Here is a 26,192-nt window from a genome sequence, read left to right as displayed (position 1 = left end):
TTAAATTTTGCTTAAGGGAACATTGTAAAGTAACAATTCTTGATATTACATGCCCCATATGATCCATTTCAAACCATAGAGAATTACACCTTTGTGTCACTGTTCCAACAGACAAACAAATGTGAACAGCTAAAACATTTTAAAAATGCACCAAGCTTATGAAGTCTCAAACAAAACTTGAATTTTCTGTACATACTCCTGTCAAATGAAGTTATTTCCTGTAAACCACTCCTCTTGCAAACTTTCATTTGACCTAGGTCGGCTACGAGACCTAGAGAAAGATCGAGACGGCTTGTGATTTCTCTCCCGGGACAGTGATCTCTCTCTTCTCCTATCTCTAGAAAGGACCTGCTCCGGCTGCGGGAGAAGCTTCTCCATCTTGGAGATATGCGCCGAGGTGGAGGACTCCTCCTCTGATTTCATCTCGAGGGCGACGACCCCAAGAAGGAGGTGGGCCACGATTACGACTTCTCTTTTCACCATCCGATAGTTCCACTCTTACTCGGCAGCCACACAGTGCTCTCCCATCTAGCTCTTGGACAGCATAAGCTGCATCTCGGGGATCTTCAAATTCAACAAAAGCAAAGCCGGGAGGGTTTCTAGCAACCCACACACTTCAGAGTGGTCCATAATAGCCAAAAGCTCATTCCAATTCAGTCTTGTTACCATTGTTTCCAAGATTACCTACATAAACTTTACAGTCAAAAAAAAAAAAAAAAAACTTTACAGTCCAATGGACAGGAATCACGATGCATTTCGAGATCTTGGGTTAGAAATGCGAAGGTCCAAATCCACAGAACCTAGGCTAGGTCTTCTCAGTCCCCTCCCGCCCAGCGTTCCCGGATACTCTCACACACCCGGCGTCCACAAAATGGCCTGGAGAAGGCTCTTGAGAGTCCCTTGGACTGCAAGGAGATCCAACCAGTCCATCCTAAAGGAAATCAGTCCTGAATATTCATTGAAAGGACTGAGGCTGAAGCTGAAACTCCAATACATTGGCCACCTCATGCAAAGAGCTTGCTCATTGGAAAAGACCCTGATGCTGGGAAAGGTTGAAGGCAGGAGGAGAAGGGGACGAGAGAGGATGAGATGGTTGGATGGCATCATTGAATGAATGGACATGAGTTTGAGCAAACTCTGGGAGTTGGTGATGGACAGGGAGGCCTGGCGTGCTGTAGTCCGTGGAGTCTCAAAAAGTTGGACACCACTGAGCGACTGAACTGAAGTGAAGTATAAGTGAAAGTGATATCATACTTGTTTTCCCATGTCTTACTTCACTCAGTATGACAGTCTCTAGATCCATCCATGGTGCTGCACATTTGCAGCATTATTTTGCTTACCAAATGCTTATTAATAAGTGAATAAATGAGCAAATTGTGGCACATCCATACTATGAAATAGTGCTGAGCAGTAAAAGGGAATGCAGTATTGATATATGCTACAATATAGATGAATCTCAAAAATATTGTAAGCTGAAGAAACTAGACAAGGTACCAATGGTGTGATCCTTTTTATTTTTTTAATGGTACAGTCTTTGTGTTATTATATGTGGAATAACTCTCTAGATGTTTACAACATATATAAGGAGTTAATCTGTTGCACTGGTGAATCATTAAATGTTTAGAAAAACGGGATGATAATTTTCAACCAATGTTGAAATGGATGGGGGAATTTAATTTGGCAAAATTCAATATTTTAATTTATTAGTTTGGAAGTCATATAAATATTTGAAAGAATATAAATTTTAATTATTAAGGGAAAGCAAATCATTCAAAATATATATAAGAAGAATACACTGTTACATTAAATAAGGCACAAGAGAAGGAAGTTTTCCTCACTTGCAGAAAAACCTGTTACGCATTCAATAATGCATCAACATATATCATACAAGCTCACCCTCAGGCTTGGTCAATAGGAACACATGTGTTTGGCAGAGCTCTCATCACTGTGTGGAGGTGATCTTGGGTTCTGTTTTTTCCACTTAATGACATTTCACATGTACAGTTTTTAGCTATAGAAGTAGCCCACAACAATGTTGTTTTTGAGACTCTGATAAGGCATCTATAATATACCATAGTTTGCTGGACTTTTCCTCTGCTGTTGGGGCTTAGGTTCAAAATCATTAAAAAATTATAATTACTGGGAATTATAATTCCTGGCAATCCAGTGGTTTGGACTCCTAGCTTCCATTGCAGGTGACACAAATTTGATCCCTGGTAGAACTAAGATCCCACAAGCCACATGGCATGGTCAGAAAAAAAAATTACAGTTACCAATCAAAAATTATGGTCACCAATCATTTCTTTCTTGCCGTAGGGCTCCAGCAATACTGGCTCAGGATCCTGGCTCCACCGCATCATACTCATGCAACCTTGAGCAGATCACCTGATCTTTCTGATCCTTACCTGTCCCAGGGTTTCTGGAAAGGATTAAATAAGGCACTTCTGGGCTTCCCTGGGGTCCAGTGGTTAAGAATCTGCCTGACAACACAAGGGACACTGGTTTGATCACTGGTCCCGGAGGATCCCACGTAGCTTGGAGCAACCAGGCCCATAAACCACAGCTACTGATGCCCAGGCTCTAGGGCCTGTGCCCCGCAAGAAGAGAGGCTGCCACAGTGAAAGCCTGTGTAGCTCGAAGAGGAAGCCCTGTTCCCACAACTAGGGAACCCCAAGTGCAGCCCTGAAGACCCCCCCACAGCCAAAACGCTGAACAAGTAAATATGGCAAGTTACAGCCCCTGGCACACAGTAGGCACTCAGAAATGTTGAGTACTAGATCTAACACATATCTTCCTGATGTTACTTACTCTCACTGAGTATATTCTTCAGAGCAGCCAAGTCTTTCACTTTTAGTTAGCAATTATACCACTTTGGACCTGATATTCTTCATATTCTAGACACAATCTTCCCTACTTTCATTTTTTGAGAGTGGATTCAAGCTTCCATGTTTCATTCCTTCAATCCATTATTTTCCTAAGTTTTTGTTTGTCCGCTGTGTTTGTTTTTACTCGTATCCTTTCCCATCTGCAATCCATGACCTGCTGATCATTTATGCTGCATTTTCTCTTCCCCTGCGTGGTGTCAATCTTTCCAGTCTGCTTCCTTTAGGTTTACACTGGTGTACTGTGTATATTAGTCACTTAGTCGTGTCCAACTCTTTGTGACCCCATGGACTGTAACCTGCCAGAATTCTCTGTCCATGGAATCCTCCAGGCAAGAATACTGGAGTGGATTGCCATTCCCTTCTCCAGAGGAACTTCCCAATCCAGGGATCGAACCCTGGTCTCTTGCCTCACAGGCAGATTCTTTACCATTTGAGCTACAGGGAAATCCTGGTGTATATACTTCAAATAAGATCATACCTTATATTCTGTTCATAACCTGTAACTGTATGATCAGTTTCCATGTCAGATATGTTTTCTCATTATTTTAATAGATGTGTTGGTAAACTGCCATTTATGTCTTCATTTTTAACATTCAGCTTGCTTTTAGTTATTCACTTTTATAGATGATTCTTTGATGAAAATTCTAGTAGCTGTATCTTTAGGCTCATCCGTGATTGCTTCCTTGGAATTGACTAGTTAGTGTGTTAGTCACTCAATGTCCGGCTCTTTGCGCCCCTATGGACTGTAGCCCGCGAGGCTCCTCTGTTCGTGGGATTCTTCAGGCAGAAATACTGAAGTGGGTTGCCATTTCCTTCTCCAGGGGATCTTCCCAACCCAGGGATTGAACCCTGGTCTCCACCTTGCAGGAAAATTCTTTACCATCTGAGCTATAGATGTTAAATTGCTGGGTCAAAGGAAACATAAAATTCTAGGTCTTTTAGTATGTATTTTCCACATTATCTGAATTAAGATCATACACAATAAGGTTATAGCTTACTGCAGAATATCCAAGACAGTATTATCACATCAGTTCCCTTTAGATACTCCCCTACAGATCAATCTTTAGAAATATTAAAATTTAGAGCTGTTTTCCTGAATAAAAAATCAAGTACTACAAGCTCACTTTTTTACAATCTGATACAGAAGAAGTAACTACCCTCTGGAATGTCACCTTTATTAAACCAGGGCTCTCTGAGAGCACCTTACAATGTAGTGCTTGTTTTATAAAACACATTCATTTCATTTCGAGATCACTTTGTGAGGGGGCCTGGGGGTATTCCCACCCTCTTTTGTGCTCTGAGTCGCCCTAGCAATGCCGACTCAGCACTTTGTTGTCAACCACTGGGTCTGGCGCTCCTATGCCATACCATGCCTTTTAGATTAAATCTGATTTCTTCCTTCAAGTGGGTGCTTTATTCTCATAGCCAACAGGGCACAGGGTTCAGAGAAAGAATATCATGTTCTATAATGTTTATTAATGTCTTAAAACGATGTACCCATCTGTTCTGAGTCTGAAAGAAATCAAAGTTAGGCTTACAGAAAATCAGGCACAGGGAATCAATCAATTAACCACTGCTGAGTGCCAACAATATGTAAGGCAGCAGAAATCCTCAAAATCAGAGAATACACAAAATACATTGGTAAGTATTCTACTTTCCTTTCATTTTGGTTACTTTTTCTGAAATATTAAATGAACGTTTGTTTGTATTTTGTTTTTCTAGACTCTTCTTTTCTTAGCCTAGAGGAAGATTAAAGTGGCTAAAGTTTGAAAGTATCCTGATTTTCCTCAAAGGATGCTTTTTAAATTGAGGAGATTGAGTGTCTTGCCATATGAATGTTGGCTTTATGTGTTTCCTCTTCTGTGAAATGTCCTTTTATGTCTTTCCCTATCTTTCTATTGGGTTATTGTCCTTTGTTTATTGACTTGTAGAAGTTTTTAAATATTTCTGGTAGATTCTTTGTGATATATGACACATTTTCTCTGTTTGTAGTTTATTTTTTTACCTTCTTTAACATGTCTTTTGATTAATACAAATTTTTTACTTCAGTGTAGTCAAATCCAACACACTTAATTGATAATGGGCTTTTTTGGGTCCCATGTTTAAGAAATCCTTCCCTACCCTCCAGATCTGAAGATATACACTCCTATTTTTTTCTGGAAGTTTTAAAGTTTTGCTTTTGATATTTGAATCCTTAATCCATCTGGAGTTGATTTGCATGTCTGATGTGAGATAGGAATCTGATTTATTTTTCATATGGATAATCATTCTCTTCCTATTTCATTTATTGAATTTCTCATAAATAATCCAGGAAATGCAAATCAGGACCATAGATACCAATTTACATACATATAGCTGGCAAAAAATTGGGTCTAATAATACCAAGAGCTGAAGCAGATAGATCAATAGCATGGTGAGAGTATAAATTTTTACAGCTGCTTTGAAAACTGGTTTTATGGCTAATTCATTTCAATGTATGACAAAAACTACTGTAATGATGTAAAGTAATTAGCCTCCAACTAATAAAAATAAATGGAAAAAAAAAAAAAAGAAAACTGGTTTTATCCTGCAAAGGTAAACATTCATACTACCTACAATTGACCTACATTCCACTCATAGATTTAAACCGAGGGCAACTCCAGCAGGTATACAGAGTTAACCACTTATGAGAATGTTCATTGCAGCAAGAAATGTGAAAACCCGAACTCCAGGATCCAGGCGGCCAGATAAATAAACATTGTATTTCACACAATGAAATGCTATACAGCTGTGAAGATGAATGAATCACAGTAGCCCACAGCTCTTAGTAATAGAAGTAAATAATTCTTAGCAATCGAAAACTAAATGGAAAAAGTGTCCCAGAAGACTATGTACAGAATAATATGTTTTTCATAAGTCAAAAGCAGTGAAAACTAATCATCAATTTGTTTGCATGCATATATGTGTGATAAAAATATTTGAAATCAAGAATGAATAAAAATACAAGATTCAGAATTGTGCCCACACAGTGGGCAGAGGGCAGTAGGGGGGGAGGGGTGCGGAGAGGAAGGGGCAAGGCAAAAGGTGGAAGTTTCTCTCAATGTGTTAGTTCTCGAACTGGAGAGTGAGTTCAGGGGTATTCATTAAATTATTAAGAAATAAACACACAGGTAGATAAAATAAAAGAGGGCCTAATATGGACCAATGGTGAGCATGGGAGGGGTGAATCAGCACAGAGCTGAATTGCCCTAAATTACGAAGCGATGATATTCAAAGACCAAGATGGAAAAGCTATTTGAAGGAATTCCTTGGCCATCCTGTGGTTAGGACTCTGCCTTTCACTTCTGGGCACCCAGGATCAATCCCTGGTCAGGAAACTAAGAACCGACAGGGCTTAACCGGTGTGGTTAAAAAAAAGCACTATTTGATGTAACAGTTAAGTATTACTAAATCAAAACTCCTCACTGTGCTAATTTTTTTTTACCAGATCTTGATTAGGTATTAGGGATTCCCTTGTGGTCGGGGTAAAGAATCCGCCAACCAATGCAGGAGACGTGGGCTTGATTTCTGGGTTGGGAAGATCCCCTGGAGCAGGAAATGGCAGCCCACACCAGTATTCTCACCTGGGAAATCCCATGGACAGAGGAGCCTGGTGGGGTACAGCCCATGGGGTCCCAAAAGAGTTGGATACAACTTAGCAACTAAACAACAAGTACACATGCAGCCTGCATATTTAAATTTAAAGTGCATGTCCTTTCAGCTCTGCTTGGACCACAGTGAAAAAATAAATCAGTTCTCTAGGGAGGGGCTGGGTGGAAAGAGAAGCAAGCTGACCAAGAAAACCTTCGATTCTTCTGAGAACTCTCTTTATGTCACGAGAATAAGTTAAAAGACTATGGCATTTCCAACCTTCTAATAATAAAAGCAGCTTGCATTTTTCTAGGATTCTGTACTTGCCGAGTGTTCTCATGTACATGCTTCATTTGATGGGACAAAGAGCCTGACCACTTAAAGAAATCAAGGCTGTCAGATGTTGGTGATGAAAAATAACAATACAAATGAAGCTGAGTGCTGGAGTTATCTGAAAGTTGTCTCTGGAGTTAAGCGCTGACTGAAGACAAAACATAGAATGAGAGGTCAATTTATCAGCAGGATCTTTTGGGGCTTTAAGCCTTTGTCTACATAGGAGGTTACCCTTACTGTCACTTTAGTCACTAAGTCCTGCCTGACTGTTTCCAACCCCATGGACTGTAACTCTCCAGGCCCCCTGTGTCCATGGATTTCCCAGGTGAGAATACTGGAATGCGTAACCATTCCCTTCTCCTGGGGATCTCCCTTCCTGACCCAGGATTTAACTTGTTTCTCCTTCATTGGCAGGCAGATTCTTTACCGCTGAGCCACCAGGCAAGCCTGAGGTTACCCTGTGCACGCGTGCCAAGTCCTTCACTCGTGTCCGACTCTTTGCAACCCCATGGACTGCAGCCCGCCAGGCTCCTCTGTCCATGGGATTCTGCAGGCAAGGATACTGGAGTGGGTTGCCATGCCCTCCTCCAGGGGATCTTCCCAACCCAAGGACCGAACCTGGGTCTCCTGCATTGCAGGCGATTCTTTACTGTATGAGCCGCCAGGGAAGCCCAAGAACACTGGAGTGGGGAGCCTATCCCTTCTCCAGGGGGTCTTCCCGACCCAGGAATCTAAGCGGGATCTCCTGCATTGCATGTGGATTCTTTACCAGCTGAGCTACACCTGTGCAGTAGAAGTCTGTTATTTTTCTTCTGTCCAGGCTCTTTTCCTCTCAGAAACTCCTTTCTCCACCTTCTAAGACTGTCAGACACATGGCCCCACCTCCCCCACCCACAGGGAACCACAGGACAGAGGCCGGCAGAAAGAGGAGGTAGGTCTGTGATGCAAGTAGAAGCTTTTTGAGGCTTGGTTTGAATCCTGAGAAAAAGAGTGTGTCTCTTCTCCTAAAATGACTAGTACCAATATCACGGATGACTAGAACTTTGCCCTCGTGAGAAAATCTAAGGAGCCAGAGGAAAGCAGGGTTGTGAGATGGAGACACCAAATTCTGACACTTTCAGCCTGATCCAGCAGTGCCAGAAACCCCTTATCTCAGTTAAAAGAACCAATATATTGACTTCTAACTAAAGCTTGTTAGGTTAGTTTTTTGTCACTTAAAACTAGGAAATCCCAACCAATGTTGTGCATGTCTCTTAACCAGACCATGAGCTTCTAGGAGCATCTATGAGCAAGGGTGCAATTGGCACCAAAATTGACCTGGTGACAATCACTGACACAGCAGGCGCTTATCTAGATAAAATTGTTCTGCATCTAGAACAGGCATGTGTAACCTAGGTCTGAGAACTTCTAGTTGGATCCAAGAGTGGATGTGTGTATGTGGATTTTTTAGGTAAGAAAGTTAAAACTTGTTATCAGGACTTCCCTGGTGGTCCAGTGGTTAGGAATCCACCTGCCACTGCAAGGGGCACATGGGCTGGATCCCTGATCAGGGAAAATTCCACTGGCCTCAGGGCAACTATGCCCACGCGCCACAACTACTGAAGCGCACGTGACCTAGAGCCCAGCATTCTGCAACCGCAATGAGAAGTTCAGATACTGCAACCAGAGAGTAGCCTGCAAGCATCAGCCAAGACCCAGAGAAGCTGAAAATAAATAAATGAACTTTTAAAAGAAAAGCAAAACTTATTTTGGAAACACTAGTCATCAGGTGTGCAAAAGAATCCCAGAGGAAGCGAGTTCAGGAACGCCCGCGGGTTAAAGGCTGTGCCTGGCAAACTCAGCTGGGTTTCGGTGTCCTGGTGAAGGTTCACAGTATCAGGTCCGGCATTCGGCGACTGAGGCCAAGAGCGGTCACCACATCTGGAGGCGTGGAGCCGGGGGAGAAGGAGCTCTGCTGGAACTGTGCTTCAAGGCTAGGCAACACGCAAGCTTGCTGGGTTCCAAGTACCATCCTGCCATGTTTGTTTGGCTTGATAACTTTAGTGTGTCTGGATAATTTCCGGTCTGGTTTTCTAAGTCCACTTAGAAAGGGATAGAGCTGGGAAATGTAGGCACGAGGAGAAATCCAAGCCCCTTGGACCACAGGCCCCCCAGGTCCCCCCGCTCCCCCACCTTCCGCTCACATCACATAACTGACAGAACCTCTCCTGCTCGCCTCCCAATCCATGGGTTCCCTTGAGCATCGACCACACCGAGTTCTAGTATCAATCTCTAGGCTATTTGCTTTTTTTTATTGTGGTGAAATACACATAACATCAACTTTACCTTCTTAACCTTTCTTTTAATGGAAAGCCTCACAATTTATTTATTATTTTTTTATTTTGGCCACACCACGCCGTGCCACACAGCATGTGGGATAGAGTTCCCTGACCAGGGGTTGAACCCATGCCCCCTGCAGTGGAAGCACAGAGGTCACTGGACTGCCTGGGAATTCCCAACCATTTTTAAGTGTACCATACGGGGCCGTTAAGTACATTCACATTGTTGTGCAACCGTCCCCACCATCCATCCACAGAACTTATCATCCCAAACTGAAACTCTGTGCCCATTAAACATGAAATCCTCGTTCACCTCTCCCGCAGCCCCGGGAAGCTCTAGATCACTTTTCTGTCTTCTGAACTTGACCAATTTAAGTACCCTATGTAAGTAAAACCATACAATATTTCTTCATATATGTATATATATATATATTTTTTTTTTCACTTAGTAGAATGTCCTCAAGTTTCATCCATGTTGTAGCATCTCACTTCCATTCCGAGTGACCCCTGGACCACAGTGAATTAGCTTCCTAAGTCTGCCCCTTCCAGGATGCCACGTGGGCTGGCTCTCAGAGATCTACACTGAGCGCTGAGCCCGACGCTGTGAACCTTCATCTCCCTGGAACAAATGAGCCTCTCTCAGGGACTTCCGGGTCAAGTCAATGGGAGAGTTTATTATCCCAGGCCCATGAGTTCTCCAAGTATTGTCTTTGTCATGACATCTACTTCTCCCACAGGTATGGCTTGTTGGGAGATTCCATCAAATAATTTTTGAAAGTTCTTCATATGTATTTGCTGATCTCTCTCTCCCATGCATAGTCATCAAATATTTATTGGCTATCTACCATGTAATAGGCTTATCCTAGGTGCTCGGGATATAACTGCTGCTGGCCCAAGATATGACAGGAGAGCTGGGACCCCAGCTGGTGATCTTGAAGATGGAAGCCAGGTTCTGAGGCTGATGGAGTGGAAAAAGAGACACCTGTTACCTTGTTGTACAGTGAAGCCACCACATCAGCCCAGGCCTAGCGACCATGAGAAATGAGAAAGAAATAATCTTCACTTTTAAAAAATAATTGGTATTTTGGGTTTTCTGCTATATGCAGCTGGAACTAAACCCCCATTATTAAGGTTCCCTATTCCTCACTGCTGTTGTTAAGTCACTCAGTGGTGTCCGAATCTTTGCGACGCCATGGACTGCAGCACACCAGTCTTCCCTGTCCTTCACCATCTCCCAGAGTTTGTTCAATTTCATGTCCACTGAGTCGGTGATGCTATCCAACCATCTCATCCTCCGCCTCCCTCTTCTCCTCTTGCCTTCAATCTTTCCCAGCATCAGGTCTTTTCCAATGAGTCATCTCAACATATTTACTGTCCTTGGACCAGCAGAATCAGCATCATCTCTAAGCTTGTTAGAAACACAGACTCTCAGGCTCCACACCAGATCGACTGAATCAGATTTTGCATCTTCCCTAGGAGATTTGTTTGCACAGTAAAGTTGGAAGAGCACCACTTTAAGCCATTTAAGGAGGCTAACTTTCCTAAGGTAAGTTTTGGTTCCATTTTAGTATTTTTTTAAATGATGGACTATATCACGACATGTGGACTGGATATAGACATGGATAATTCTCCATATTCATTCATATGATTTTCTTCATTTTTTCTTGAGATATAATAGGTCTATACAATTACAATTTGTACAACGTAATGATTCAATGTGTGTATACATTGCAAAATGATCACCACAGTAAATCTGTTTAAATTCCATCACTATACAGTGTACAAATCTTTTTTTCTTGTGACGGCAACTTTTAAGATCTACTCTCTTAGCAACTTTCTTTCTTATAATTTTTAAATCTTTATTTATTATTATTTTTGACCACACCACATGGCATGTGGGATCTTAGTTTCCCAACCAGGGATTGAACCCTGAGCCCCTGCATTGGAAGTGCAGAGTCTTAATCATTGGATAGCCAGGGAAGTCTCTCTTAGCAACTTTCTTTTTTGTTGTTGTTGTTTCAATTGTTTATTAATGGACCAGATTACAAAAATAATCCTGGCAGATGCCTTAGTTCATCCTTCTAATAAGCCTGTTGAGCTGGTCTTCCCTGCTGCCAGCATCTCCACCTTCTACAAAATGGGTGGTCTTTTTCTTCATTCCACCTCGTGGAGAAGACAATTTAAAGGGCCACAGGAAGTTGCTTCTTTCCTTTCTCCAGGGGATCTTCGTGACCCAGGGTTCGAACCCAGGTCTCCTGCATTGCAGGCAGACGCTTTAACCTCTGAGCCACCAGGGTATCAGATCTTTCATTCCCAGGGGTACAGTGGTAGAGAATCCGCCTGCTAATGCAGGAGACGTGGGTTCGATCCCTGGGTCAGGAAGATCCCCTGGAGGAGGAAACAGCAACCCACTCCAGTTTTCTTGCCTGAAAAATCCCATGGACAGAGGAGCCTGGCGGGCTACAGTCCACAGGGTCGCAAAGAGTTGGACACAACTGAGCGACTGAGCATGCGTGCAAAGAAGAGGTATCAGATCTTTCACTAGGTGAGGTCGGAGCACGCTCCAGAGCAGCGATAATGAGGAAGAGAGGAAATGCTAGTGAAGAGTCACCAGGACTGGCAGCTACTCCGGAAACATCAGCTTTCTTCCTAGGACAGCTGGGCTGGAGGACACAGTGGGACCTCCTACTCCAACCCCACTTGATCGAGAGCAGTCAGGTCCTGTAGGGAATATGCTATGCATAGGTCTGTACTATCATTAGCAGGGCTTCTTTGAAAAATAAGAATGACTGTCTCATCACCCCCAGGCGAAGGGGTGGGAGCAGTAAAAAGTATATCGTGAAAAAACATCTTGAAAACAAGATGCTGAAGTACTGATGTGACTGATGGAAAACCATTAGTGACCGTTCCTGTAACCAGAGCCTTGAGGGAGTTGCTGAGAAAGGTCGTCACTAGCCAAAGGGCTAAAGAGAGTCATGAAAGGCATGACGGTTTGACATTGAGGACTGTGCATTGTATATCTTTATCCCCGATCTGAGACTGTAAAGAACAGATATCTCTAGAGCACATCCGAGAAAGTAGATGTTAGCAATGAAAAGCATGCAAGGATTAGGATCTGGGCTTCTGCCTGTGAATGGCAACAGCCCCCGGATCCCCACTTTATTTCTGAGTCTTCTTTTTCTTTATTCTTCTGCGGCACCGCTCCCTCAGGTCGGTTGGTTGTTGGGCTGGTCCCAACAAGGTCTGTGGCTGAAAAGCTGGCCTCTCCTCTGGGTGGCCCTGCTCCCGGACGCCAATGACAGCATGGCTGGGAGCACAAGACCCCCGCCTACCTGAGCAAAGGCAGGTCCAAGAGGGGACCGTCTGCTGCTCTTGCCACACGGGGGTACATGTGGCTTTGACTGGTCAACCACCCGATCAAGAATCCTGCTCGAACTTAGCCGTCAGTGGAGTCACTCTTCCATTCAGAAGCAGCTAGAAAAGGGCTGAAGGGAGAGGCAGGAAGTGAAAGTATTAGGACTGGTCATTTTTCTCCGGGCTGAGGCAGGGATGAAGTGCCAAGGGAAAGATAAATCCACCTTGCAAATTCCAGAAAAGTCAGCCTCACAGTGCCTGACAGCAACAGCCTTCAAACTGGAGGTAGCAAAGACTGGCTGGTTTATGAGCTCTTGGAAAGTTTTAGGAAATTCATTAGAAGATCCTCAACTTCAGTTTGTCTTCTTTCTTAAAACTGTTCTGCCAGAGAAGCAATGTGGTAAAGGTATCATGTGGTGGTGGTTTAGTCGCTAAGTCATCTCTGACTCTGCAACCCCGTGGACTGTAGCCCGCCAGGCTCCCCTGTCCATGGGATTCTCCAGGCAAGAGTACTGGAGTGGGTTGCCATGCCCTTCTCCAGGGGATCAATGCCGGTGTTCTATTTCCTCCTCCACATTCTCAGTAGTGCTTCTGCCACTTAAAAGAATCAATCCCTTGCTCATCTCAATCTCCCAATGGTGGCTTACCATTCCGTGTAAAAATCTCCAGACACCCAACAAAGGGCAATGTAAGATAGTGGTGTTGGGACTTCCCTGGTGCCCAGTGGTTAAGAATCCGCCATCCATCGCAGGGGGACATGGGTTCCATCCCTGGTCTGGGAACTAAGATTCCACATGCCACAGGACAGCTAAGCCTGCTCACCACAACAAGAATTCTGCTCTGGAGATTTAAGATGATGTGATCAACTTTTAAAAATGGGCAATTTGGAATGGAAACATAAGTTTAAAGAGAAAAGAGTGATGGAATATGTCTTGCTGTTAATTTAGTGCTTATTGTTTTTTTGAACAGATGATGGATGGATAAATTTAAGGGATGGATTTGGATACCACTGGATATGGATAGAAGAGTGACATAATTATTTTATTTTAAAATGTATTTATGGAACCCAAGAAATAACATCCTTTCAGTTCCATATGCTTACAATGGAAAACTTCAGAAGTCATTCTAAACTTCTTTCAGAAAATATATTAAAGTGACAGTAAAAATAATAGTCGCTCAGTTGTGTCCCACTCCTTGCGACCCCACGGACTGTAGCCCACCAGGCTCCTCTGTCCATGGAATTCTCCAGGCAAGAATACTGGAGTGGGTTGCCATGTTCTTCTTCAGGGAGATCAAACCCAGGTCTCCTGCATTGCAGGCAGATTCTTTACCATTTGAGCTACCCAGGAAGCCCCTCTGCTAAAGAATACTAGAGTGAGCTGCCTCTAAATCTGAATTGCAGATTCCCAGAAAAGAGGGCTGATTGGTCCAATGTCGATCAGACAGCTTACCCTGGTAGAATCAGCTGTGGTCTGGAGCGGATAAGACTTGCTGTCACTCATAGGAGCTGTGAGGGACTGGGTAGCGTTTGCATGATGGTCCTTAGAGAAGAGGATGGTGCCCAAGAAAGCTTGACTACTTAATAAAGGTCTTTACTTAATAGGCAAGTGACCTCAGTAAATGGATTTCTATGCTGAATCCATTTTTTAAATATACGTATGCCGAGGGAATAGGTGATGGTCACTCAGAAACACATGGGCACCAACTCTCTGGAAAATCTGTAGGCGCTGATTTTCAGAGACCACTGAGGACGCTGACCACGCAGCCAGGCGCCCAGCTCCGTGTGTCTCCATGAGGGATGAGAAGCAGGCAGGCTCTCTGTTCACGGATGGAAACGCTCAGCACATGAAATATCACACACACCTCCCTCCTGACGTAAATTTCCTTCCTCCTTCCAGGCAGTGGTCCAACGTGTATTTTAGTTTCCTTCTTTGCATCCGTCAGTGTCTCTACCTCTTATTTCATAAGCCAACCTATATTTTGCTCTTGTATTTTTAATTGGGTTGAGTAATACAGCTACTGGTTTAGGCCACGTTGAATTGATTTGCTTCTGACTATGAATAACACCACGGGGAATAAAAAGGAAACATGAGCAGACAGCGTGTCTCCGGAGAGGTACGGGAGATTGTCTGAGGAGCAGCGGGCTTCACTTCAGCATCTCCTGTGCTTTGGACACTTCAGTACTCTCTTCATGAGCTTGGCTGCGTCACTTGCTCCTACTTGCACTTTTTTTTGTAAACAGCCGTATTGGGATATCACTCATCATTTAGTGTACAATTCAGAGTTTTTTCACTATATTAACAGAGCTGTACAATCATGCATGGCATGCTTAGTCACTCAGTCGTGTCTGACTCTTTGCAACCCCATGCACCAGAGCCCACCAGGCTCCTCTGTCCATGGGATTCTCCAGGCAAGAGTACTCAAGTGGGTTGCCACCCTCCTCCAGGGGATCTTCCCGACCCAAGGATCAAACCGGCATCTCGAACATTGGCAGGCGGATTCTTTACCACTAGCGCCACCTGGGCAGCCCACAGTAATCACCATCATCTAATTTTAGAACATTTTCATCGCCCACAGGACAAAGTCCAGACCCACCAGCTGTGCCTTCACATCGCAGCCCCCACCCCCAGCACACCCACTCCCCAGTCCTAAGCAACTATCAGCCTCCTATACATCTCTACGGACTTGCCTATCCTGGACACTCCACATATATGAAATCATAAAATTTGTGGCTGACTTTATTCACTCACATAATGTTTTCAATCCTTTTCCTTGTCAAATAGTATTCCATTATACCTAGATATACCTCTGTATTAGTCAGTGTTCTCCAGAGAAACAGAATCAACAGGATGAGTATGTATGTATACAGAAATTTGTTTTTTAAATTTTTATTTTATATTGGACTATAATTAATTTACAATATTGTATTAGTTCTAGGTGTACAGCAAAGTGATTCACATATACATATACCTACTCTGTTTCAACTTCTTTTCCCATTTAGATTATCACAGAATACTGAGCAGAGTTCCCTGTGCTATAGAGTAGGTCTTTGTTGGTTATCTATTTTAAATATAGTAGTGTGTATATGTCAATCCCAAACCCCCAATTTATCCCTCCTCTTCCACATTTACCCTCAGTAACCATAAGTTGGTTTTCTAAATATGTGAGTCTATTTCTGTTTTGTAAATAAATTCATTTATATCATTTTTTATATCACACATTTAAGCAATACTGGGTATCCCCCAGGGCTTAGCAGTAAAGAATCTGCCAGCAATTCAGGAGCTGAAGGAGACACAGATTCAATCCCTGGGTCAGGAAGATTCCCTGGAGGAGGGCATGGCAACCCACTCCAGTATTCTTGCTTGGAGAATTCCATGGACAGAGAAGTCTGGCAGGCTATAGTCCATGGGATCTCAAAGAGCGGGACACATCTGAAGCAGTTTAGCACACACTCACACATAAGCAGTATTATATAATATGTCTTTCACTGTATGACTTACTTCACTTACTAGGATAATCTCCAGGTCTATCCACATTGCTGCAAATGGCATTTTTACACTATTTCATGGCTGAGTAATATTCCATTATATATATGTACCATATCTTCTTTTTAAAAATTTTTTTTTCTTTCAAAAATATTTACTTATTTGGCTGTACTTGGTTTTGGTTGCAGCACTTGGGCTTAGTTGCTCAGCAACATGTGGTATCTTATTTCCCTGATCAGGGATCGGATCTGAGGCTCCTGCATTGGAAGGTGGATTCTTTTTTTTTTTTTTTTTCATTTATTTTTATTAGTTGGAGGCTAATTACTTTACATCATTGCAGTGGTTTTTGTCATACATTGAAATGAATTAGCCATGGATTTACATGTATTCCCCATCCCGGTCCCCCCTCCCACCTCCCTCTCCACCCGATCCCTCTGGGTCTTCCCAGTGCACCAGGCCCGAGCAACTTGTCTCATGCATCCAACCTGGGCTGGTGATCTGTTTCACCCTAGATAATATACATGTTTCAATGCTGTTCTCTTGAAACATCCCACTCTTTTTTAAAAATTTTAATTAATTAATTAATTTATTTTTCCATTTATTTTTATTAGTTGGAGGCTAATTACTTTACAATATTGTAGTGGTTTTTGTCGTACATTGACATGAATCAGCCATGGAATATCATGTATTCCCCATCCCGATCCCCCCTTCCACCTCCCTCTCCACCCAATCCCTCTGGGTCTTCCCAGTGCACCAGGCCCGAGCACTTGTCTCATGCATCCAACCTGGGCTGGTGACCTGTTTCACCCTAGATAATATACATGTTTCGATGCTGTTCTCTCGAAACATCCCACCCTCGCCTTCTCCCACAGAGTCCAAAAGTCTCTTCTGTACATCTGTGTCTCTTTTTCTATTTTGCATATAGGGTTATCGTTACCATCTTTCTAAATTCCATATATATGTGTTAGTATACTGTAATGGTCTTTATCTTTCTGGCTTACTTCACTCTGTATAATGGGCTCCAGTTTCATCCATCTCATTAGAACTGATTCAAATGAATTCTTTTTAACGGCTGAGTAATATTCCATGGTGTATATGTACCACAGCTTCCTTATCCATTCGTCTGCTGATGGGCATCTGGGTTGCTTCCATGTACTGGCTATTATAAACAGTGCTGCGATGAACATTGGGGTGCACGTGTCTCTTTCAGATCTGGTTTCCTCGGTGTGTATGCCCAGAAGTGGTATTGCTGGGTCACATGGCAGTTCTATTTCCAGTTTTTTAAGGACTCTCCACACTGTTCTCCATAGCGGTTGTACTAGTTTGCATTCCCACCAACAGTGTAAGAGGGTTCCCTTTTCTCCACACCCTCTCCAGCATTTATGGCTGGAGATTGGGGGATAATTGCATTACAATGCTGTGTTGGTTTCTGCCATATAACAATGTGAATCAGTCATAATATACAAATCTCTCCTCCCTCTTGAACCCCTCCGAATCCACCCTCTGGATTATCACAGAGCACCAGCTTGAGCTCCGGGTGTTATACAACAACCTCCCACTAGCTACCCATTTCACACACGGTGATGTGTATGTTTCAGTGTTACTTTCTCAATTTTCCCACTCTCTCTCCTACCCCCATTGTGTCCACAAGTCTATTATCTATGGCTCCATCTCTAGTCCTGCCCTGCCATAGGTTCATCAGTACCATTTTTCTAGATTCCATATATATGTGTTAACATACCATATTGCTTTGCTCTTTCTGACTTAACTTCACTCTGTATAACAGGCTCTAGGTTCTTCCACCTCAGTTCAACTGACTCAAATTCATTCCTTTTCAAGGCTGAGTAATATTCCATTGTATATATGTACCACAACTTCTTCATCCATTCATCTGTCAATGGACATTTCGGTTGGATCCATGTCTTGGTTACTGTAAGCAGCACTGCAATGATGATTTTGAACCATGGTTTTCTCCAGATACAAACCCAGAAGTGGGATTGCTGGATCATAGGGTAGCTCTATTTTTAGTTTTCTAAGGAACCTCCATACTGTTCTCCACAGTGGCTGTACCAGTTTACATTCCCACCAACAGTGCAGGAGGGTTCCCTTTTCTCTACACCTCGAGAGATATTTAAGTAGCTGGCTCATATGATTGTCGAAGCTTGACCAGTCAACAATCTCATGGAGTAGGCTACAGGCTGGAGACCTACGGAAGAATTGCAGTTCAAGTCCAAAGGCAGCCTACTGGCAGAGCTCCTTCTTGCTCAATCTTTTATCCTCTTTGGACATTCAGCTGACTGGGGGCCACTTTCATTACGGAGCATCATTTGCTTTACTCAAAGTCTATAAATTTAGTGTTAGTCTCATCCAAAAAATACCTACACAGAAACATCCAGAGTAATCTCTGATCAAATATCTGGATGCCATGGCTCAACCATGTAACTGTACCAAATCACAACTACATTGTATTTATCCATGCAACGGGTGATGGAAATTTGTGTTGATTCCATTTTTTAGTTATTATGATGTTGCTATAAAGATTCATGTACAAATTTTTGTGGGGACACACAATTTGTCTAGGATTGAAATTACTGAACTAAATGGAAACTCTGTGTTTGAAATTTTGAGGAACTGTCAAAATGTTTTCCTAAGCAGCTGTACCATTTTACAGTCTCACCAGTAATGTATGAGGGTTCCAGTTTCTCCACAACTTTGCTAATACCTATCATCTGTTTCATTAAAGCCCTCCTCATAGGTGGGACATAGTATCTCATTTCCATTTTCCTGATGACTGATAATATCAAACTCTTCTCACATGCTTGTTGATTGGCCTTTTGTATATTCCTTGGAGAAATATTTATTTGGATCTTTTCCCACTTGTTAATTGGGTTATTTCTCTTCTTATTATTAACTTATGAGTTTATCTATATATTTGAAATACAGGTCCTATATTTGAAATATAATTTGCAAATATTTTCTCCGATTCTGTGGGTTTTCTTTTCATTTTCTTGACACTATCACTTGTAGCACAAAAACTTTTTACTTTAGATGAAGTCCCATTTATTCATTTTTTTTCTTTTGTTGCTTATGCTTTTGGCTTCATAACTTAAACAAAAATTACCTAATCTAAGGTCTCAAAATTTACTTCTGCATTTTCTTCTGAGTTTCATAATTTTAGCTCATATGCTGCTGCTGCTGCTGCTGCTAAGTCACTTCAGTCGTGTCCAACTCTGTGCGACCTCATAGACGGCAGCCCACCAGGCTCCCCCGTCCCTGGGATTTTCCAGGCAAGAACACTGGAGTGGGTTACCATTTCCTTCTCCAATGCATGAAAGTGAAGAGCGAAAGGGAAGTCACTCAGTCGTGTCCAACTCTTAGCGACCCCATGGACTGCAGCCCACCAGGCTCCTCCGTCTATGGGATTTTCCAGGCAAGAGTACTGGAGTGAGTTGCCATTGCCTTCTCCGTAGCTCATATAAACGTGTCTAATTTTGAGTTAATTTTTCTGTGTGCTGTGAGGAAGGGATACAACTTCATTCTTTTGCATGTGTCTACCTAGTTGAGCCAGCACTTGGACTTTTGCTTTTATTACCTAATATTTTCTGAAATCAATTCACTTTTTCATGTAAACAAATTATTTTAAAGAAAACATCAGGGGTACTCTTTCTGCCCCCTTCTGATGCCTATGTCAGAAGCTTTCTCTAACTCCTTTATACTTTAATAAAACTTTATTACACAAAAGCTCTGAGTGATCAAGCCTTGTCTCTGGCCCGAGATTGAATTCTTCTCTTCTGGAGGCCAAGAATCACGGCGTCTTTTCATTCAGCAACAACCTTTCATCTTGGGGGCTCGTCCAGGATCCTTCAGCACAAGATGGAAGCTAACAATTCCAGCCTCACTCATTTGAACTGTATCCTGAATAGCTGGGATAGATTTGATCCCCAGGGCTTAAAGAAGACGCACCTGGTCTTCCTATGTGATACTGCATGGCCGCGGTACCCACTGGAGGACGGCGAACGGTCCAAACAACTCCTGTCTCGGTATGACCTCAGACTACTCTGGTTTCAGTAGAAACTCAGACCAGAAGTAAGAGATGAGATGGAGGACAGGAGACAAAGAGATAAAGAAAAGCAGGTTTCTCCAATCTAACCCTGGGATATGCGCAGACCAGCCAGAGAGACTGAAGAACAGCCACACAAGCTGTTGCCTCTTCATGAAGCACCCACCGGGAGAAATAATCAGTCTATGAGAGTTAATAAGCCTTTTTCTTATCAAGAAATACAAAAAAATTAAGGAGAATCTGGGAGACTATTTAGAGGACCCAGAAAAATATATTAGAGCTTTTAAAGGTGAAAAAAAAAAGAAGAAAACATCATAGCATACTGTGAATGTAAAGCAAGTATGATTTGCCACGAAAAGAGGGGAACACATAAACACTAAGAAGACAAAACAAGGCTATAAAATGTTAGAGAGACAGATGACTGCTGAGGCTTCCTTTCTTTGTTAAAAAGGGGAAATACGTGAGTATGAGGGCATTATTCAGGATATACCAGCACCAAATGGAGATGTTTCAAGTTAGAAGAATAAAAAGGAAGCATTTGTCTCACTGAGTGACTTGAGGTGCATTAGGGCCTCCCTGAGAATGAGTAGAGGAACCGGGAATTCTCTAAGCACCTTAAGTGACGGTTAGCCCTGCAGGAAACATTCTGTATCCCTAGCCTCAAGAGTAATGGGAGAAGCTGGGCTGAGGGGGGCGTCCACCAGGAATGTGATCCCAGGCGCATCACTTATCGCCTGAATCTGGGCAAGTTAGCCTTGCGGAAGCTTGTTTGCTCAGCTGTAGCAAATTTCTTTCTGAAGGGTGGTCTGAGGATTTACTACTGGGTTATGCGGAAGGCAGTCCAACAAAGGGTCGGCTAAGGAAATGTGAGTGCCCTCTCACCACTTCAAGAAAAACAAGCTAACACTCAGGTAGGGTTTTCCAAAATGTGGGACGCTAGCGCCCTAAGAATCTCCCCGCAGAGGAGCCGGCAGCTCAGAGGCTCCACTGCGCGCAGTCGGGACCCTGCTCCCACAGACACGCCGTGGGGCTCTATGGCTTCCATCACTACTGTTTTGACAGACTGGCCTTGGCGAATTTTCCATTCCTGAAGACACAGCCTCTGACAACCATTCCCAAGGTCCTCTCAAGGCTCGGGGAATTCGATGTCATGGCTTTAACAGGAATACGGCTAAAAACATGGAGAATCCAAACACACTGCCGAAAGTTCAATCTTCCTAAAGGCAGTAGCAGCATCCACGGTCTGTCCCACTCACTTCCTCTTCCCAACCTTCGGTGATGGATCTTAAGAAGCAGAAACAAGGTACCCAGGCTCCCCCTGGGCTGCAGAAAGGAGGGATTGAAAATCCCAGCTGAGAATTATCAGTTTCTGAAAAACCGCAGGCTCACTCCTGCTGGGAGGAGTTATGGAGCCCTTCCCTCGGGACTGCACAGTACCCGGACTGTGGGGTACTGATGTGAGACAGGATACAGGAACCCGTACCTAGGACCCCTCTGCCCTGATGGGGAGATGAACCTCACAGGTTCTACACAGGAGGGGTCCCAAGCTGTGACATCTAGGCCCAGTTCAGGGGAAGGACGGAGCCTTGATGGGGAAGGAGGGAAAAACACACAGTCCAGAAGCGTGGGTGGAGAGGTTGGAGAGCTGAGGTGCACAGTGGGGTCGGGGGTGGCTGTGAAGGAAAAAGCAGAAGGGAAGCTGGATATTAGAACCTGGTGATCTTTCTTTAAAGCAGTCAGTTCCTTCCCGCCCTGCATTAGCCCTGGGTTTCCGGTTCAGGCTAGCATGGGAATCCTGACAGCCGACTCGAGCCCACATGCTCTCCTCGTTGGTGGTTCTTTACGAAAGCTACCTAACGCATGTGCATGGGATCCAGGGGGATGGCACCGATGAACCTAGACGCGGGGCAGCCGTGGAGACGCAGCGGTGGTAGGGACCTGTGGACACAGCGCGGGAGGGAGCAGATGCCACGAGGTGGGAGAGTCGCATGGAAACATGTGCCCTGCCAGGTGTGAAGCAGACGGCCGGGGGGTCTGCTGTGTGACGCAGGGACCTCAGACCGGGAACTCTGTGGCAGCGTGGCGGCGGGGGGAGGCAGGCTCAGGACGGAGGGGACATACGGATACCTGTGGCTGATTCATGTCGCTGTGTGACAGAAGCCAACACAACACTGTAAAGAAATTATCCTCCAATTAAAAGTAAATAAACTTATTTTTTTAAAAAAGAAAGCTATTGACAGATCAGAGAAGCTGTTAAGCTGCAAGAAGTAGATGAAATGCTCACCAGAGCGATTTAAACCTGGTCAGATAAACGTGGGGCTTGAAAGCACTCAGAATAAACTCCCCCTTGCTCATCTGCCTGTAGCCTTGCCTAGAAAGTGTACACTTGTAACCATCCTGCTGTGCCGTTTACATCCACGCAGTTACCCTTCCCAGACTGCCTGTGACAACCCCCCCTGGAAGGGTGTGGCCTTTTGGTTTAATGTTCTCTCCCCTGTGGTGTGTAAGCTTTCTTTTCTTTTTTTAAACTACAGTTGATTTACAATGTTGTGTTAGTTTCAGGTGTCCAGCCAAGCGATTTAGTCATGCGTGCGGGCTCAGTCGCTTCAGTCGTGTCCAACTTGTGACCCCATGGACTGTAGCCCGCCAGGCTCCTCTGTCCGTGGGATTCTCCAGACAAGAATACTAGAGTGGGTTGCCATTTCCTCCTCCAGGGGATCTTCCCGACCCGGGGATCGAACCTGTATCTCCATGTCTTCTACATTGGCAGGAGGGTTCTTTACCGCTAGTGCCACCTGGGAAGCCCATATATATGTGTGTATTATATATATGTATATGTATGTGTGTGTGTGTGTCTGTATTCTTCAGATTCTTTTCCATTAGAGGTTATTAAAAGATACTGAACATAGTTCCCTGGACTATATTGCGGATCCTTGTTTATCTGTTTTATATACAGTAGGGTGTATCTCTTAATTCCAAACTCCTAATTTATCACTCTGCCCTTTCCCCTTTGGTAACCATAAGATTGCTTTCTATGTCTGCATGTCTGTTTTGTAAATGAGTTCATTCGTATCCCTTTTTTAGATTCCGTAAGTAAGTCATATCACATGATACTGGTCTGACCTACTTCACTTAGTATGATAGTCTCTAGGCCCATCCGTGTTGCTGCGAATGGCCTTATTTTATTCTCTCCTGTTAGCATTAATCTCAAAACATTTCATGCAAGGTGGTAATGGTGTGGTGGTTACAGAGGGAAGAAAAGCCAGCAAAAAGACGGGAAGGCTAGAATCACACTGTCCCAGCAAGTGGTGGGGGGATGGAGGGATAGATGGAATCAGACAGGCAGCCAGTGGGGCACCCGAGTGGACATGGACCCCACCTCCCAACCCCTCCTCCACTGATTCTACTCGACTGAACCTGGGTAGTAGGTACCTGGGCATCTGTTATCCTCTTCTCTCTACTTTTCTGTCTATTCGAAAATTTCCATAATAAATAATTTTAAAATTGCCTAATTGATTATCATGGAAGCAGATGTACCAAATTGAATTTAAGATGTATTTAAAAGGTATTTGTTAAAAAAAAAAAAAAAAAAGGTATTGTTGCTTCTGAAGTATCTCAAGGTTATTTTGTTCAACTGAAGACCCTGATGGGATGGACACATGAACAGACTGTATGAATAGACAGATGGAGGGATGGATGGTCAGACTGCCACTAAAACAAAAGACTGGTTTTGGGGGCCCTGGTCACTCAACTCCAGAGAGCACTTACCTGCCCAGTTTTAAAGTACCAACCCTTGCTGATTCCATCTTTGATTTTCCTTCTAAAGTCAGATCCCGTGTCAAGTCAGACAGACAAGATGCTTTTCTTTCCACCTCCTTTCAGATTACTGACATCCCTGAAAGATGCGAAGTGCTGACCTCTAGATGAATGGCTCCATAGCCTGTCACCAAACCCTCCAATGACCTGTTTCCAAACAACAGGCTCTAGTTACATCCTAAACGTGGGTGTTTGACACTATTAGCGTTTCCTGCTGTTCTGCTCCATCCTGACCCCTTTTCCTTTAGGAAATTAATGGAGGTCTCACATTCACTCGATCCATGGTTAATCCCCACTTGTTAAAACTCCTATTCTGTGCTACTAAAACTCAGCAACAACGGAACCTGCCATGCCTTTTTCGTGGTTCTCAGAGGATTTGCTGTTACACAATGCTTATGTGAGAAGAGTGGGTTTTCAAACCCTTTGGGGTACGTGTTTCAGCGGGGTGCTGGAACGGGCTCACCCAGGCTCCAAAGACCTGGCTATGGTTTCCCTTCCCAACTCCATGTTCTGTGATGCTAAACTGGCGGCTTGAAACCAGCTGGAGTATTTACACCACAAAACCAGCACATTCTCCAAATCAAGGTTTCTCCCCTCTCACCTCACAGAGCCAGTTGTTAAACATTTACCGGGATACAGCAGACTTTTTGCATGTATTACCCCATTTTCTCTCTACACTACCTCTTAATGTAAACGATTTACTCATGAGAAAAGCCAGGCAAAAACCAGCAAGAGACAGGACAAGACAGTAAAACCTGCAGCCCAGTGCTCATGGTTCCAAACCAGGTCTTGCTCCCCGACACTCCCGCAGCCCCCCAACCAGCTCCTCCCCACCTGCCTAACTGTAATCGGCTCTCTTTCTTTAGCTTTGGCTGCACTGCGCCTTCACTGTGGCCTGAGGGCTTTTCTCTAGTTGCAGGGTGTGGGATCTGGAGCATGTGGCTTCTCTACTGCAGGGGGCGCTTAGCTGTCCCGTGCCATGTGGGATCTGAGTTCCCCGACCAGGGATTGAACCCACGCCGCCTGTATTGGAAGCGCAGAGTCTTAAACACTGCACTGCCAGGGAAGTACCTCTCCTTCTTTACTTCTCATCTTTTCCCTTCACTTTTTCCAACCAGACTTTAAGAATAAGAAATAACAAGATAGAAGATGAAGTGGAAAAGGGGCAGGCTATGGCTTTTTTTAAATATAATTTTTTTAAAGTAGATGACAAAGGTGGCATATACCCTAGAGAGCAGCACTTGTCATGGGGTCTATTACTGATTAAGACCCTCACAAGCTAGCCCGGGGAGTTTCACAATACGCATTGAAAAGGGTGAATTTGGGCAGTGATAACAATTAAAAAGCAGAGACATTACTTTGCCGACAAAGGCCCGTCAAGTCACAGCTATGGTTTTTCTAGTAGTCATGTATGGATGTGAGAGTTGGACTATAAAGAAAGCTGAGCGCTGAAGAATTGATGCTTTTGAACTGTGGTGTTGGAGAAGACTCTTCAGAGTCCCTTGGACTGTGAGGAGATCCAACCAGTCCATCCTAAAGGAAATCAGTCCTGAGTATATTCATTGGAGGGACTGATGCTGAAGCTGAAACTCCAATACTTCGGCCACCTGATGCGAAGAGCTGACTCATTTGAAAAGACCCTGATGCTGGAAAAGATTGAGGGCAGGAGGAGAAGGGGACGACAGAGGATGAGATGGTTGTATGGTATCACCGACTCAACGGAGATGAATTTGAGTAAGCTCCGGGAGTTGGTGATGGAGAGGGAGGCCTGGTGTGCTGCAGTCCAGGGAGATTGCAAAGAGGCAAACACGACTGAGCAACTGAACTGAACTGAATAATTATTCTAAAGACCAGCAGGATATTAGAAATGTAAAGAATTATTATTAAACAATAGAGACTGTAGATAAGAGACCAGAAACCCAGAGCCTTGGGATTTAAAATTTGTCTCCATGCATGCTAAGTCGCTTCAGTCGTGTCTGACTCTGTGCGACCCCCACAGACAGCAGCCCATCAGGCTCCTCTGTCCCTGGGATTCTCCAGGCAAGAATACTAGAGTGGGTTGCCATTTCCTTCTCCATCTCTCTCCATAGATCTCTGAATTTTCTTTCTTTTTTCATTATCTAACCATCCAGGTGCCATGAAAAATAGGAAGATGATCTCTTAGAACCCTCAACTTGGATTCTCCAGGCTGGCTCCCATTTTATATAATTACATATTGTATCAAAACCTTAAATTTATACTTCCTTATGAAATGTTACCTAGTCATTGGATTTTCATCTTTTCATAACCCTTTTCATATAACCATTCGCAGTCTTTAATATGATTTATGAGG

General features: G+C 43.7%; 1 pseudogene; it reads right to left on the bottom strand.

Moving 5' to 3' along the window:
• Positions 1-201: 201 nt before the first annotated feature.
• LOC110128790 (serine/arginine-rich splicing factor 3 pseudogene) lies at positions 202-8,838 on the bottom strand (annotated as a pseudogene).
• Between the last annotated feature and the right edge of the window lie 17,354 nt (positions 8,839-26,192).

Source organism: Odocoileus virginianus, chromosome 8 (assembly GCF_023699985.2).
Source record: "Odocoileus virginianus isolate 20LAN1187 ecotype Illinois chromosome 8, Ovbor_1.2, whole genome shotgun sequence".
NCBI classification, from domain to species: domain Eukaryota; kingdom Metazoa; phylum Chordata; class Mammalia; order Artiodactyla; family Cervidae; genus Odocoileus; species Odocoileus virginianus.
Note: the sequence above shows the minus strand (reverse complement) of the source record. Positions and strands in the feature narration are given on the sequence as shown.